The following is a 15,423-nucleotide window of genomic DNA, read 5'->3' on the forward strand; positions in this document are numbered from 1 at the left end:
CTCATAGGGGGAGATAGGTGGTGATGACAGGTATGACCCTGAAGTCAGAGGTCAGCCTCTGTAGAGCATCAGAAAAGAGAGTCCCTGCCTCAAAAAAAGATGAAAAGTGAAAATCCATTTCTGAAAGCTGTGATCTGACCGCACTACATTTTCTGTGGCACTTATGCCTGCAGACACCCACCCACCCATGTGCGTGCATGCACACACAAACACACACACACACAAACACACACACATACACACACTCACAAAATAAATAAAACATAAAATTTGTGTGAAGAATCACAATACAAGCCCAAAGGCCTGTTTCCATTCATAAGCCTCTGTCTAGAGAAACTATTCAAGTACTTAGGCAAAGTAAACCTTTTCTCTTTTTAGATCAAATCAAAATTACAACCACCAGAACTGCACTATACAATACAGGAAAAGTGGTTTTTTAAAGTTAAAGGAAATATGCCATGTGGAAACTCAATTTCTTTTAGAGGAGAACAGTCTATTGGCAATGGTAAATATGCCTGTAACTATAAAAGGCTATTTTTCTTTCAGTTTACTTATATAACATATGACTGTTAAAACCAAATAGGCTTACCTCTAACTCTCAACAAAACTAAGATAGTTACCTCTCAAAATGAGTTCTCACAGCTACATAAAATACCCTTTCACGTATGAAGATTTATTATAATGATCCCATTTCCTAAATAAAAATGCATCATCTTCACAATGTTAATTTCATCTGGTGTTTTATTATTAGCACAACTGCAGAAGCCTGCAGATATTTTACAGAAAGATCAGCCAAATGACATACAAGTAAAAATCGTCTTTTCAGATCTAAATTTTGCATCAGTTCTCTAGAAAGAAAGAGATCATTAAATTATGATTTAGTCACTGGGCTCTTTGCTGATGAGAATACAAAGCACTTGAACATTTGCATTTGAAAACAAAATGGAACAAATATAGCTGGTACACTTCAAAATAAAAGGACTTACATTTGGTCTAAATGTGAATAAATTGCTTCAGATTACAGAGTAAGTTTTAACCTAATACAATATGGGGTTTTTCCTCATCGTTATTCTTGGAAAACTATTTCTGATAGAAAGAGCTAACACCGATTAACTGATAAGTACCTTATAATGTAATTATCCACAATCTTATACATCAGACATGCTTTATTTATTTTATCTAATGTAAGATACGTTTGGAGGAATAGTTCATGTTTTCCACAAAATGGCACTGAAAAATTAAAGTTAACATTATTTGGTTGAAAATTGCTGGAGAACCAGATATAATTACTATCAATAACAACAGGAAATGTTTGTCTTAAGGCATTTTATCCAATATCATATCGGCTCTCTCAGTAAGTGCCAGATATAATGGACAGAAAACCAAGATGCTAATTTTTTAGAGATACATATGTAACATGGTAGAATAGAAATACACATCACAGGCCATGTGTGGTATTACTTGCCTGTAATCCCTATATGTAGGAGCCTGTGGTAGAAAGATCATGAGTCGGACGTGAGCTTGTACTACATAGTAAAAGTCTGTCTTAAAAGAAAGAGAAGAAATGTATCTAGTGTAATTAAATAAGTGAAAAAAGGAAAATAAGCAAAGAACAAAATTATAATGATAAATTCTCATTTATAATATATGTGATTTTCCATATTCTTTGAGAAACAGTCATCATTAAAATAGAGAAAACACAAATTTTTATTAAATGCTACTCAATTTAAATAAAAGACAATTGGATATTTTTCTTTTACTCTGTTACTACCTAGAAACTTAGCTGTGCTTTAATTAGTGTGGATACTACACACTATTCAAATATAGTGAAAATATAAAATGTTTCTCCCATACTACATTGTGGAGTGTAAACAGCAAGATGTTAAAAGACTTCAGAACCCTTCTGAAATAATTTTGACTTTGCTCATGTGATATTTGCAACGCTTTACTTAGTAATGCTTCTTCAGATGGTTCAAATATAACATTTGGGTGATTATACATATTTAAATATAAAAATCACCCATATTCTAAATGTTGAAGGTGGTAGTGAACAATTAACTTTTCTGAAAGCTTGTGAATGAAGCATGGCATATGTTCCACCCTTGATGAATTACACACACCCATTGTAAGATCTGAAAAGAAAGAATACCCATGCCAACCTTCAAACTCTCAACAGGAATTTATTCCAGCCACAACTCCACACCAATGACAGGGCAAACCAACATAAAATGGGATTTCACCAAGGGATTGTTTATGGAAGGGTCAGAACAGGTTTCCCATAAAATGTTACAAGAAGCCCAAGTGTTTTGTTCTGTTTTACATTTAGGCCAATAAACTCCTATCCTTTAAGTTATAGGGTTTTCTCACCATCATGTGATCAAAGATGCAGGCTAAAACAGCCCCATTTAGAGATTTTAGAGATATCACAAAGACAGAAAGTACAATATAAGCACTGGAAGAATAAATGTGATTTTGTTCGCATCCTTTAGCAAATGAAGCAGCCTCCTTGGGACTTGGTAGTTAAATTGGGGGACATCACCAATTGTGTACTTATTACTGTCAGTTGTGCATATTTGTCAAAGATGGATGTCTTTGTTTTGACTCTTGATTTCCAAGAGACTTGTCTTGAGTAAAATGCGATTTAAGAAAGAAACAACGGCAACAAAACAACCAAACAAACAAATTTCAAAAACTCAGAGCCTGTGTTATTCATGAGAGCAGCTATGATGCATATTTAGTAGAGAAAATAGCAATACCATAACAAGAGGCAGCAGGGGTTTTCCAAAACTAAAGAAAAGAATGGAGAGAGTATAAATAAATAAATAAATAAATAAATAAATAAATAAATAAGAAATAGCATATTACAGACTAAGAAATATCTCATCTAGAAAGCAAAGATTTTTACCTTTCCTTCACATTTCTTGAGAAATCATGTCAGTAAAACATGATTCACTGAAATGGTAATGCAAACATACATGAATTTAAAAGGGAACAGAGAAGTACACACAGGTACACAGAAACCAGTTCACAACTGTGCATTCTGTGGAACTAAGACTCAGCAAGGATTAGCTGAATGCACAAGTGAAGGCTGAGGTGAGATTTATTAATTATCTAGTGCTTTCATAAATAGAAGAAATCGCCTGCAATCCAATCAGTATCATCATCTAATTCAAATGTACATATACATTTGCATTCACACACACACATACACATGCACACACACACACATGGCACATTTATTGAACACATTGCTCACCCTCAAAGAGTTAGATTATTTTCTAGATGTTTGAGATAAGTGGATCACAGTTTCCTCTGTGATTAAAGTAGTTAGGATGAAAGTTGCATAATGAGCCCATCTTGAATACATTCAAGAAACAATATTTCCTCTGTTATCTGAAGTTGGAGAGATTCACTGCCTCTTAACCCAATCCTAACCAAGTGGTATTCTGTGGAGATTTTCAGTTTGGACCATAAATAGGGATCCTTTTCATCTCAAATCCAGCTCAGATAGGAGTACTATTTGGAGGCCCACTCAGGTTTCAATGGAAGTGTTGAATATCGATATGAGTAGGATGCCACACACAGGATATCCTGCTGGTTTGCTATGCTAAAACTTACGCTTCATGAGTGAGAAAAAAATGCCTTCCAAGAGCATGTATCACTCTCCTAGGTAAAATGCTCTCCTTAAGGGTACATATTACTCTTAGCAAATGTATCAATGTAGCCGTCTGATTCTTCTTAATTGCCATTTCATTGCGGCCCTTAAGAAATACAGGCTTACTAATCAGAGTAATTAGATGACAACAACAACAAATAAGATCAAGGGGATACAATTGGAAAAGAAGGAGTCAAACTTTCACTATTTGCTGATGATATGATAGCATACATATGTGACCACGTTCTACTAGAAAACTCCTACAGCTGCTAAACACTTTCATTAACATGGCAGGATACAAGATTAACTAAAAAAATCAGTAGCCCTCTTATATACAGATGATAAATGGGACGAGAAAGAAATCAGAGAAGCATCACCCTTCACAATAACCACAAATACATTAGATATCTTGGGATAACTCTAACTAAACAAGTAAAAGACCTGTATGAAAAGAACTTTGTCTTTAAGAGAGAAATTTAAGATGATATCAGAAAATAAAAATGTCTTCCATGCTCTTGGATAAGTAGGAGTAACATGGTAAAAATGGCAAACTTACCAAAAGTAATCTACAGTTTCAATACCCATCAAAATCCAAGCAAAATTCTTCATGGACCTCAAAAGAACACTACTCAACTTCATATGGAAAAACAAAGAACTCAAAATAGCTTAAGCAGTTCTAAACAATAAAGGAACTTAAGGAGTTATCACTATCCCTGACTTCAAACTCTACTATAGAGCTACAGTAGCGAAAATAACTTGGTATGAAAATAAAAACAGATAGGAGGACCAATGGAATTGAATCAAAGACCTGGATATCAATCCGTACACCTATGAACACCTGATTTTGACAAATAAGCTAAAATTATAAAACGGAAAATAGAAAGCATCTTCACCAAATTGTGCTAGCATAAATGGATGCCAACATGTAAAAGAATGCGAATAGATTTATATCTATTACCATGCGCAAAACTAGAGGGGTTCCCAGGTGTCCAGGAAGACACCCCCAGCTAGTTCCTTGGGCAGTTGAGGATAGGGTGCCAGAAATGTCCAGATCCTATTGCCATACTCATAAATATCTTGCATATCACCATAGAACCTTCACCTGGCGTTGGATGGAGAAAATGACAGAGCCCCACATAGGAGCACCGGACTGAGCTCCCAAGGTCCTGATGAGGAGCAAAAGGAGGGAGATCATGAGCAAGGAAGTCAGGACCGTGAGGGGTACGTTCACCCAATGAGACGGTGGGACAGATCTAACAGGAGACCACCAAGTCCAGTTGGAATGGGACTGATGGAACAGGGGACCAAACCGGACTCTCAGAATGTGGCTGACGGTGGAGGACGACTGAGAAACCAAGGACAACGGCAATGAGCTTGAACTCTACAGCACGGACGGGCTCACTGTGAGCCTTGTCAGTTTGCTTGCTCACCTTCCTGGACTTAGGGGGAGTTGGGAGGACCTTGGACTTAACATAGTGAAGGGAACCCTGATAGCTCTTTGACTTGGAGAGGGAGGGAGTGGGGGTATGGGTGGAAGGGAGGGGAGGGAAGGGGGAGGAGGAGGGGAGGAGATGGAAATCTTTAATAAAAAAATGAGAAAAAAAAAAAACTCAAGTCCAAATGGATCAAAGACCTCAACATAAAAACTGAACCTCTTAGAAGTGAATGTGGGAAGTAACCTTGAACACATTGGCACAGGAGACTATTTCCTAAATTTAACCCCAAGCACACACACGGAGCACAACAATTAATAAACAGTACCTCCTAATACTAAGAAGTTTCTGGGAAGCAAAGGACACAGTCAACAAGACAAATGGCAGCCTACAGAATTGGAAAAGATATTCATCAACCCCATATCTGACAAATGACTAACCGCCAAACTATACAAAGATCTCAAGAAACTAGACATTTAACAAACAAATAATACAATAAAAAAAGGGTACAGACCTAAATAGAGAACTTCCAACAGGGGAATCTTAAATGGTCAAAGACACTGAAGGAATTGCTCAACATTTTTAGCTATCAGAGAAATGCAAATTAAAATAACTCAGAGATTCAAGAATGTCAGAATGGCCAAGAACAAAAACACTGATGACAGCTTATGCTGGAGAGGATGTGGAGTAAGGGGAACAAGCCTCCATTGCTGGTGAAAGTGCAAACTTGTATAACCATGTTGAAAATCAGTATGGCAGATTCTGAGAAAATTAGTAATTAGTCTACTTCAAGACCAAGCAATACCACTTTTTAGGCATATACCCAAAGGATGCTCAATCATACCACAAAGACATTTGCTAAACTATGTTCATAGAAGTGTTATTCATAATAACCAGAACTTGAAAACAATCTGGATGCCCTTCAACCATAGAATGAATAAGGAAAATGTGGAACATTTACCCAATGAAGTACTACTCAGTGGTAAAAATTAATGGACAGAACTAGTACAAAACCATACTGAGTAAGGTAACCCAGATTGAGAAAGACAAATATGATATGTACTTATTCATAAGTGGATATTAGCAATGGATAAACAGCCTACAATCCATAACCCCAGAGAAACAAGACAACAAACAAGACCCTAAGAGAGACATACATAGATCTATCTAAGAAGGAGGAAAAAACAAGTTCTCTTTAGGAAATTGGGAGCATTGGGGCATAGGGGATGGTGGAAAGGGAGGAAGAAAGAGGAGTGGGAAAAATCTCAATAAAGCAATAAAAAAGTACAAGCTTGACATGGTAGCTGACCAAGTTACAAGCAAAACTTATTTTATTCTGAGAGGCAAACTATTATGAATTAATGGATGTCCCTTTAGCCTTCACATTCATAAGACACATTCAGATTTACAAATCTATCTCAGGAATATCAGCGATGTTTCCATTTCATTTCTTCTAACACTGCAGAAAATAGTGGTGTTATTCATACCAGCAGAAGTCAGTAATAGAAACAATTCTTTGTTTTAAAGGGATAATAGTAAAAATATAACAAAATAAAATATACTAATATAAAAACTATTACATTGGGTTTGAAGAAGCAAGCAGAAGGGAATGAGCCCAAGAGAAGGCATAAGAATCAGAGAATCACTCTTTCATACTCTAGCAAACCTAATAAAATCACTTAACTGGAAGCCATCATATACATGCAGAGGACCTGGTGTAGGCCTATGCTGGCTCTGTAAATGCTGCCTTGGGCTCCGTTATTCCATACAAGCTTTGCTTATGTTGATTTAGAGGGCTTTTTGTCTTGGACTCTTAAACTCTGGCTCTTAAACTATTTGTCTCTTCTTCCCTGGGGTTCCCTGAGCCCCGAGGGATGGTATTTGATAGAGACATCACATTTAAGACTTAGTGTTCCAAGATCTCATGATCTATATGATGCCTGGGTCTCTGTATATGTTGCCATATGCTGCAGGAGGGAGCTTCTCTAATCATAGCTGAGCAAGGCACTGATGTATGAGTATAACACAATGTCAATGGAATCATTTTATTGCTACTTTTTCCCTTTTGACAAATGGTTTATTAACTTTTATATTAGTATAAGTATCTTTTATTATACACTATAATGCTGAGATTCAGGGAGTTGGTAAACTGGCAATGATAAATTTGGGTATCTGGTCTCACAAATGTGCGTGCTGCTCTACATCTGATTCTGGAATGGCTGCCAAGGGGATCACCCTACCTCTGTACCCATTCTATTCCATAGCCAAAGCAAGAGTATCGGCAGTGAATTTCAGACATTTGTTTTTGGTCGTGCATTTCCGACAGCATCACCACAGGCATAGACTAAGAGCTCCTGGATCCTTCAATAGCAAAGGACTGAATTACCATCATATCCCCCATTGGAAATAAGTACAATGGCCCTCCTTGAGTGTGCAAGACTGCAATGGTGATTTTTGCCATCAGATCTTCTGTACTGGTGGCACAGCTCCCTAAAGAGACTGGTGGCTATATGTACTAATGGAGGTTCATTCAGTTCAATACTGTGGAAATCAAGCTGATAAGTGACAGTATCAACTACTGCTTGGGTATCAGCTTTGAACCTGAGTGCAGCAGAAGATACAGTCATGGATAGATGCCAGCTTGTCAGTCAATGCCTGCTAGGCAATTTAGGATCCAGTAGTTGCTCTGGAATGAGTTACCTTGTTTTTCTTGTCAGTCAGTTGCTTACTTGGCAATGTAGGATAAAGTAGTTGTTACGCAGTCTCCTCTTAGAACCACCACCCCATCTAACTGCACAGCCATGTTGTTGGCCCAGCGAAGATTTCTTTATTTTCTCAGTCTGAGATTAGAGCCTTCAGCCCCAAAGCTGATGCAGATCGCACTCCATAAACAGGTAAGGTGGTCGCTATCTTCCTCTTCTACTGCTGTCATCGCTACTTCAAAAAAATAATAATAACAATAGTATTTGGTTTTTACCCTCAATTCCTGGATATCTAGTCTCTGATTCTTTGTCATCCAAGTAGTCTCAGTCATGAGTTCCATATTGCGGAGTGGGCCTTAACACTTCACACAAGCTTTGTGCCCTAGTGTTTACGTTTCTTTTTTCTTTACTTTTTTTTTGGTATCATGCAAAGTACCTTCCTGTACCAATGACACAAATACACAGGAGTGTCTTTGTAGAGCTCTAACTAGACACCAGCTTAATTTCCCTATATTTAATGAGCTTTGTAGCTGTTGTCTTCAGCAATGAGGCCTTACTGTCAAGTTTGGAGAAAGCAACCAATACTCATTCTGGGTTGTTTAGAGATTCCTCTCAGGACCTTTTGGCTAATAATTGAGTCAATTATATGTAAGCCAATCCCAGTACTGGAAGCTTACCTGACAGATCACGCTGGCTAGGATGTGGTGTAAGAGGAACACATCCATTGCTGGCCAGAGCACACACTTGCATAGCTACTATGGAAATCAAGAAATAATCTCATCGGGAAGATGAGAATTGATCTACCTTAAGACCCAGATATACCGCTCGTGGGCATATACATTTCATCCTCCCACAGAGACATGTGGTATAGATAGATGCAGTCCCCACACAGCATCCATCAGGATGCATAAAACAAACAAGTAAGAAAAGGGTGTTTAGATGAAGGATTACTTATAACAGAAGAAATTACTCAAAGATAGATGCATTACCAAAGCCCACTCCAGGATCCAGCATGGGTGATAGCCTATAAAGACAGGAACCTGGAGCATACCACACAGCCTACAGGCAGCTCAAGAGTTTGAAGAGTGTCCTTACCAAGCACCTTAGTTGGTTTGGACCTCTTCTAGGCATCTGATTTGGTAGCTGATCTGGTCTGAGAGTCTTCTTTTGTACCTCAGCCTGTTTGAGTTCTTTGTAGCACCATATTACTGTGTCTGAGGGAATGCTTGACTTTTATTGTCTTACTCTGCCAGGGTGTAGCCTAATGAATCTGCTCAGTTTCAGGGACTTCCTGGAGTTTTGTTGAGTTGTTTACCTTCCTGATTTAAGAGATTCCTGTGGGATGGAATGTTTTAAACTCAGAGGAAACTGTTACAAAACAAAGGTTCTATAAATAAAAGTAGGAGAGAAAAAAGCTAATGAAGTGCTATGTAACTACACAAGATTAATAAACAGCTTTGGACAAAGAAAAGACACTGTTAAATAGGACAGATAGTAGTTCTGGCACCAAGTAATATTATATTCAGAAGGAAGTTATTGAAAAGGTAAATTATTAATCAACTACTGTTAGACACTTAGTATCCCCAAATATGCACTGGTGGTCTCTACAGAGTAAATCATTTGTTCCACACAAAGAACAATGATCCATTCAGAATTTGTTATTGTAGTGTGCATGCATGTGTGTATGTATGTGTGTGGTGCATGTGTGTGAGCATATGGCAATACAGATATATGCACACATGTGTAGATAGTGAAGCAAGACATTGAATGTCTTTGTCAATTGTTCTCCTCAGTATTGCATTAGCACTGACCTAGAAGCTCACTGTTTAGGCTGTGATGTCTGGTCAGCGAACTCTAGAGATTGACACCACTGATAGTCCTTTCCCAGACTGGGGTTACAGATGTGCACAGCCATGGCTGGACTTTTACAAGGGTACTGGGGATTCATACTCAGATACAGAGCCCAAAACAACGAATCTCCATTAATTTAATGAAAACACTCTTTACCTTCTCTTCTAGACTGTCCAGATTGCTTCAGCTGCTTATTGTTAAATCTACAAATCTTCCCAGTAAACTTGATGAAAACATGTCTCAAGTTAGCTACTTCTTTATTCCTCTGTATTACATATAATTTTGTACAGTGATAGTCGGACAAGCCATGATACAATGACACCAATGTAATCAATATTCTATACTCTTCTTGTTCCTGAGAGCAAAGTTAGAGTACACTTCCTGGGGTGCCTGGTACCTGATAGAATGGTGTGCCTGACTTCTAGCCAAAAGAATATGGAAGGAAGAAGTATGTGATATTCAAGACTAGCTATTAAAAATCTTTCCTGTTCTGTCTCTCTCCATATATGTTTTTAGAATCAAAGGAGAAAATATTATGATGGCAAGAAAAAACATGAGATGCTCCAGAAAGTTTGAAGAGACAGTTGTGCTAGGAATATAGCTCAATTAGTAATGATGTTTGTTGTGCAAGCATGGAAACCTGAGTTTATTCTTGAAAACACTCATTAAAAAGCTGGGTGTGGTAAATAGATGTACCTATTACCTTAGTGCTGGAGAAGCCAGGGGTTCATTGTCTGGCCAACTTAGACTACTTGGTAGGCTCCAGACCAGTTGAGAGACCTGATCTCAAACAAAAAAAAGGTAGATGATACCCGAGGAACAACTCAAGTTTTCTTCCAGCATCAACAAGTGTTCACAGAAGTGTAACCTTGGGACTCCCACTTATAAATGTTTCTTAACATGTGGCACATATGCATGCATGCACATACACAAACACAGAAGATGTATCTCGCTTTGAATAATCACAATAAATATATATAATAAAATTATAAGATTCTACTCCAAAAAGCCACTGAATTTTTTGAAAGAGGTTGGATTTTTTGTCTATAATAGTTGTCATCAATTACCTTGACTAATAATACACTGAAGGCATGTGTACATCTACAAATAAAATGATAGCTATAATAAATAAAATAAAATTCAGCTCTTCCAGCATAATTATCTGGTCATTAAGAGATAATAATTATTTTCCTCTACAAAGTGAGCCATCTTAATATGCATCTGCTTACGCTAATTCAGTATTGTTCAGATAGTCTATGGTTCTGTTTTCACCATTCCTGTGAAAGGCAGCACACTGCTTTGTAAGGGTTTCTATGACAAAACATCACCAACCAGGGAGCTTAAACAACAGAAATCGTGTCTGCAATCAAGGTATGTGCCAGGTGAGTTTTCCCAGAGCCCCTTATATCCTTTCTCTGCCTTCATAATGGCCTCTCTTCTGTGTCTTAATGTAAGATTCCACTTTAATAAAAATATCTCATTAGAACACAATCTCATGGAAACATTTTAACCTATGTGTCTTCTTTAAAGACCTTATTAAAAGACCTTATTAAAGACAGCAGCATTTGAACCCTGCATTTAAATGTTGCATTGTGGGAACTGGACACCCTAGTTGTAAACATTCAGTCAAATTAGAAAAAAAAGAATCAGCCAATATTTTTATTTCTGTCTCTTCACCCCTCTCCCATATTTAGTGACAGCTGGCCTCTGGACAGTTTTTTGAAGGGGGGAAACAGTGATTTTAATTATCATCTTCTGGATTTCTCTCGTGTCTACTTTCCTTTACCTCCAAATCATTCTACTATCTATTCAAAAAGTCCACCCATATTTCTAAGCTGCTCGGCAGAATAAAGACTATAATTTTATACATGCTGTGTTTAAAGTTGAAAATTGCATTCAGCCTTGGGTTTTAATCACTTGATTTTTGTTTGTTTGTTTGTTTTTGAGACATGGTTCCCATAATATAAAATGAACCCTGCCTCAGCATCACAAATCTTAGGATTGCAAGTGGGTGCCATCACATCTAGCCTGTGATTTCAATTTTATATTTTTCTTTCTTTTGTTTTTATTTTGCTTTGCTTTGTTTTGTTGTTTGTTTGAGACAGGGTTTTTCTGTGTTGCTCTGGCTGTCCTGGAACTTGATTTGTAGAACAGGCTTGCCTCACATTCACTGAGATCCACGTGCCCCTGTTTCCAAGTGCTGGGAGTAAAGGCATGTGCCACCACCATCTGGCTCAATTTTATATTTTGATACTTACTGCATTCAAATGTGACAACAGTCTAGGTGTGGTGGTATACTCTTATGATACCACTCCCTAGAGGGGTGGCAGTTTAAGGCCAGCTGAGATTACATACCAAGATGCTGTCTCAAAACAGTAACTCTCACAACACATGAACAGTAACTAAAGTTATTTCCCTACCCCAACTTTTTCCCTAACATTCAGCTTCTACTTTCTCTACTTCTTGCTTCTGAACACAAGTGTTGCCATCTTAAATTCTCATTGAACCAACATACTCATTAAACCACAGTACAATGCCTCTGATTTATAGATGAATTCCATTAAATTTTCCCTCAGAACCTCTGCCAGACTTCCATTGCACTAGTTGTACTCATCGTGTTGTACTATAATAATCTCTATATGTGCTTCAATTAATCTTCAGACTCTTAATCTCTACAATGTCTCTTTCTGGTTACAGGTGAAGACAAATGAATCTTTGAGAACTAGAGCATCTTATTCAAGGTCATATACATAAACAGCAACAGAACACACTTCAAGTGGAATCTATCTTCTCTGGTTCAAGTATTTTGAAATATCTGCACATCCATACAGAAGTTTTATTATCTGGAAAGAAGTTTTATTATCTGGAAACATGTCACTCATGAGCTTTGATGGACATGATTCACACTAAGCTGCAAATAGAACCATGGTTTTCTATCAACTGCCAAAACATGGGTATAAAATCCAGGGTCATTTTAGTTTCCACTGTTATTGTGGTGGGAGCAGAAGAGAGGCTGCTCATTTCAGTTGAGGATAGCCACGTGTTAGCTTTTCAGCAATGAAGTATCTACTTTATTAAGTGGATATCTCACAAAATATACTGCAAATTAAGGTGAGAATTATGATTGCTTTTGGTGTCATATAAGCAGCCAACAACATTCTTATATACTATGATAGATGATGTGGGATTCCCATCTGTATGCTGTGAATAAGTTTCAGTACTATTGGTACTATTGGTAAATCAAGAAGCTGTTTTGGTCTATGGCAGGGCAGACTATAACAAGGCAGGAAATCCAAGCAAAGATAGAGGAGGAAAGGGAACAGTCAGGGATATGACATGTAGCTGACAAAGAAGCAAGAGGTAATAAAACACGAGCCTAGTGGTAAAATATAAAATAATAAAGTGAGTAATTTAAGATAAAAGATTTAGTTAGTTAGTAAGAAGCCTGAGCAAAGAAGCCAAATAGTGTTGTAATTAATACAGTTTTCTGTGTGATTATTCAGGTCTGGGTGGCTGAGAATGATAGTACTGTCTCCATTTACAAATGGTGTTCAAACATTTGGCAAGGATATCTACATAGAGCCTAAGAAAGCTTTAAAGAAAGATTCTAAACCCTCAAAAACAGGAGTCAATTTGAGCTTATTGGTAGCCACATATTTTTAGATAGGCTTTGTGATGTGGGATTTCCCTCTGTTTTCTTGAATACCATTAATGAATAAAGAAATAGCTTTGAAACTATAGCAAGACAGCTTAGGATGGTGGGTAAGTCAGAACTGAATGCTAGAAGAAAGAGGGTGGAGTCAGAAAGATTCCATGGAGCAGCCAGAGACAGATGCTGGGAATATTACCCAGTAAGCCACAGATATGTGGCAATACACAGATTAATAGAAATGGGTTAAATTAATATGTAAGAGTTAGCCAATAAGAAGCTAGAGCTAATGGGTCAAGCAGTGATATAATTAATACAGTTTCTGTCCAGGCAGTGAGATGTCTCTGTCAATTCTAGAGTTTTGGAAGTTGCTTACAATGTACTTCCTATTTACTTAGGTAATATTATATCGTTTTGGAATCTTTGATGGATTTGAAGAATTTATAGTTATAGTTATTATTTTCCTTATTTATGATAAAAGATAAAGTAAATCTAAATATTGTAGCTTGATACCTGTTTTGTAATATATAATTTTACTACCTTAAAATTAAGAACTTCCTTTTTTATTTAAACAGAAAAGAGGAGGTGATGTGGGATTTCCCTCTGTATGCTTGAAGACCATTTATGAATAAAGAAACTGCTTTGGACCTATAGCAGAGTAGAGCTTAAGTAGGCATGGAAGACAGAACTAAATACTGTGAGAAAGAGGGTGGAGTCAGAGAGATGCCATGGAGCTGCTGGAGACAGACACTGGGAATTTTACCCAGTAAGCTACAGCTACATGGTGATACACCGATTAATAGAAATGGGTTAAACTAAAATATGTAAGAGCTAACCAATAAGAAACTACAGTTAATGGGCCAAGAAGTGATAAAATTATTACAGTTTTATGTGGTTATTTCAAGGTTAAGCTAGCCAGGTGGCTGGAAAGAAGTGGCCTCCTCCAACAGTTCTATTTGCTGTCAGTGAGCAGAAATGCGGCATCTTTAAGAGAAGGCTTTCTGACTCAATGTTAGCAGCAAAAACTGCAGGGCTTCTTTAAGAGACAGCTTCCTACTTGTATGACAAGAACTTTAGTTCTTTGAAGAAAGGAGTTGAAGAAGACACCAGAAAGTAGAAAGATCTCCCATGTTCTTGGGTAGGCAGAATTAACATAGGAAAAATGGCAATCTTTCCTAAAGCAATCTACAGTTTCAATGCAATACTCATCAAAATCCCAGAAGAATTCTTCACAGACCTAGAAAGAACAAAATTCAACTTCATATGGAAAAGCTGTCCTAGGACAGCTAAAACAATCTTGTACAATAAAAGAACTTCTGGAGGCATCACAATCCCTGACTTCAAACTGAGATACAGTACTGAAAACAGCCTGGTATTGGCATAATAACAGTCAGGAGGATGAATGGAGTTGAATAGAAGACCTGCATATAAATCCACACTCCTTAGAACACCTGATTTCTGACAAAGAAGCAAAAAATATCAAATGGAAAAAAGCATATTTAACAAATGGTACTGGCATAACTGGATATCAACATAAAAGAATGAAAATAGACCCATATCTATCATCATGCACAAAACTCAATTCCATATGGATCAAAGACTTCAACATAAAGCCAACTACACTGAACATTATAGAAGTGAAAGTGGGAAGTACACTTGAACACACTGGTAAGGGAGACCACTTCCTAAATATAACCCCAGCATCACAGACACTGAGAGCAACAGTTAAAAATGGGACCTCCTGAAACTGAAAAGCTTCTGTAAAGCAAAGGACATGGTCAACAAGACAAAATGGCAGCCTCCACAATGGGAAAAGATCTCCAAAATATACAAAGAACTCAAGAAACTGGTCATCAAAAGAACACATAATCCAATAAAAAATGGAGTACAGACCTAAACAGAGAACTCTCAACAGAGGAATCTAAAATGGCTGAAAGACATTTAAGGAAATGTTCAGCATCCTTAGTCATCAGAGAAATATAAATCAAGGCATCTCTGAGATTCCATCTTACACCTGTAAGAATGGCCAAGATCAAAAACACTGATGAAAACTTATGCTGGAGAGGTTATTGGGAGAAGGGAACATTCCTGCATTGCTGATGGAAATGCAATTTGGCACAGCCCCTTTGGATG

The 15,423-nt window shown here is 37.3% G+C and overlaps 1 pseudogene; it reads right to left on the reverse strand.

Moving 5' to 3' along the window:
* Positions 1–7,221: 7,221 nt before the first annotated feature.
* LOC119808270 lies at positions 7,222–7,917 on the reverse strand (annotated as a pseudogene).
* Between the last annotated feature and the right edge of the window lie 7,506 nt (positions 7,918–15,423).

The sequence above is a fragment of the Arvicola amphibius genome, chromosome 2 (assembly GCF_903992535.2).
Source record: "Arvicola amphibius chromosome 2, mArvAmp1.2, whole genome shotgun sequence".
NCBI classification, from domain to species: domain Eukaryota; kingdom Metazoa; phylum Chordata; class Mammalia; order Rodentia; family Cricetidae; genus Arvicola; species Arvicola amphibius.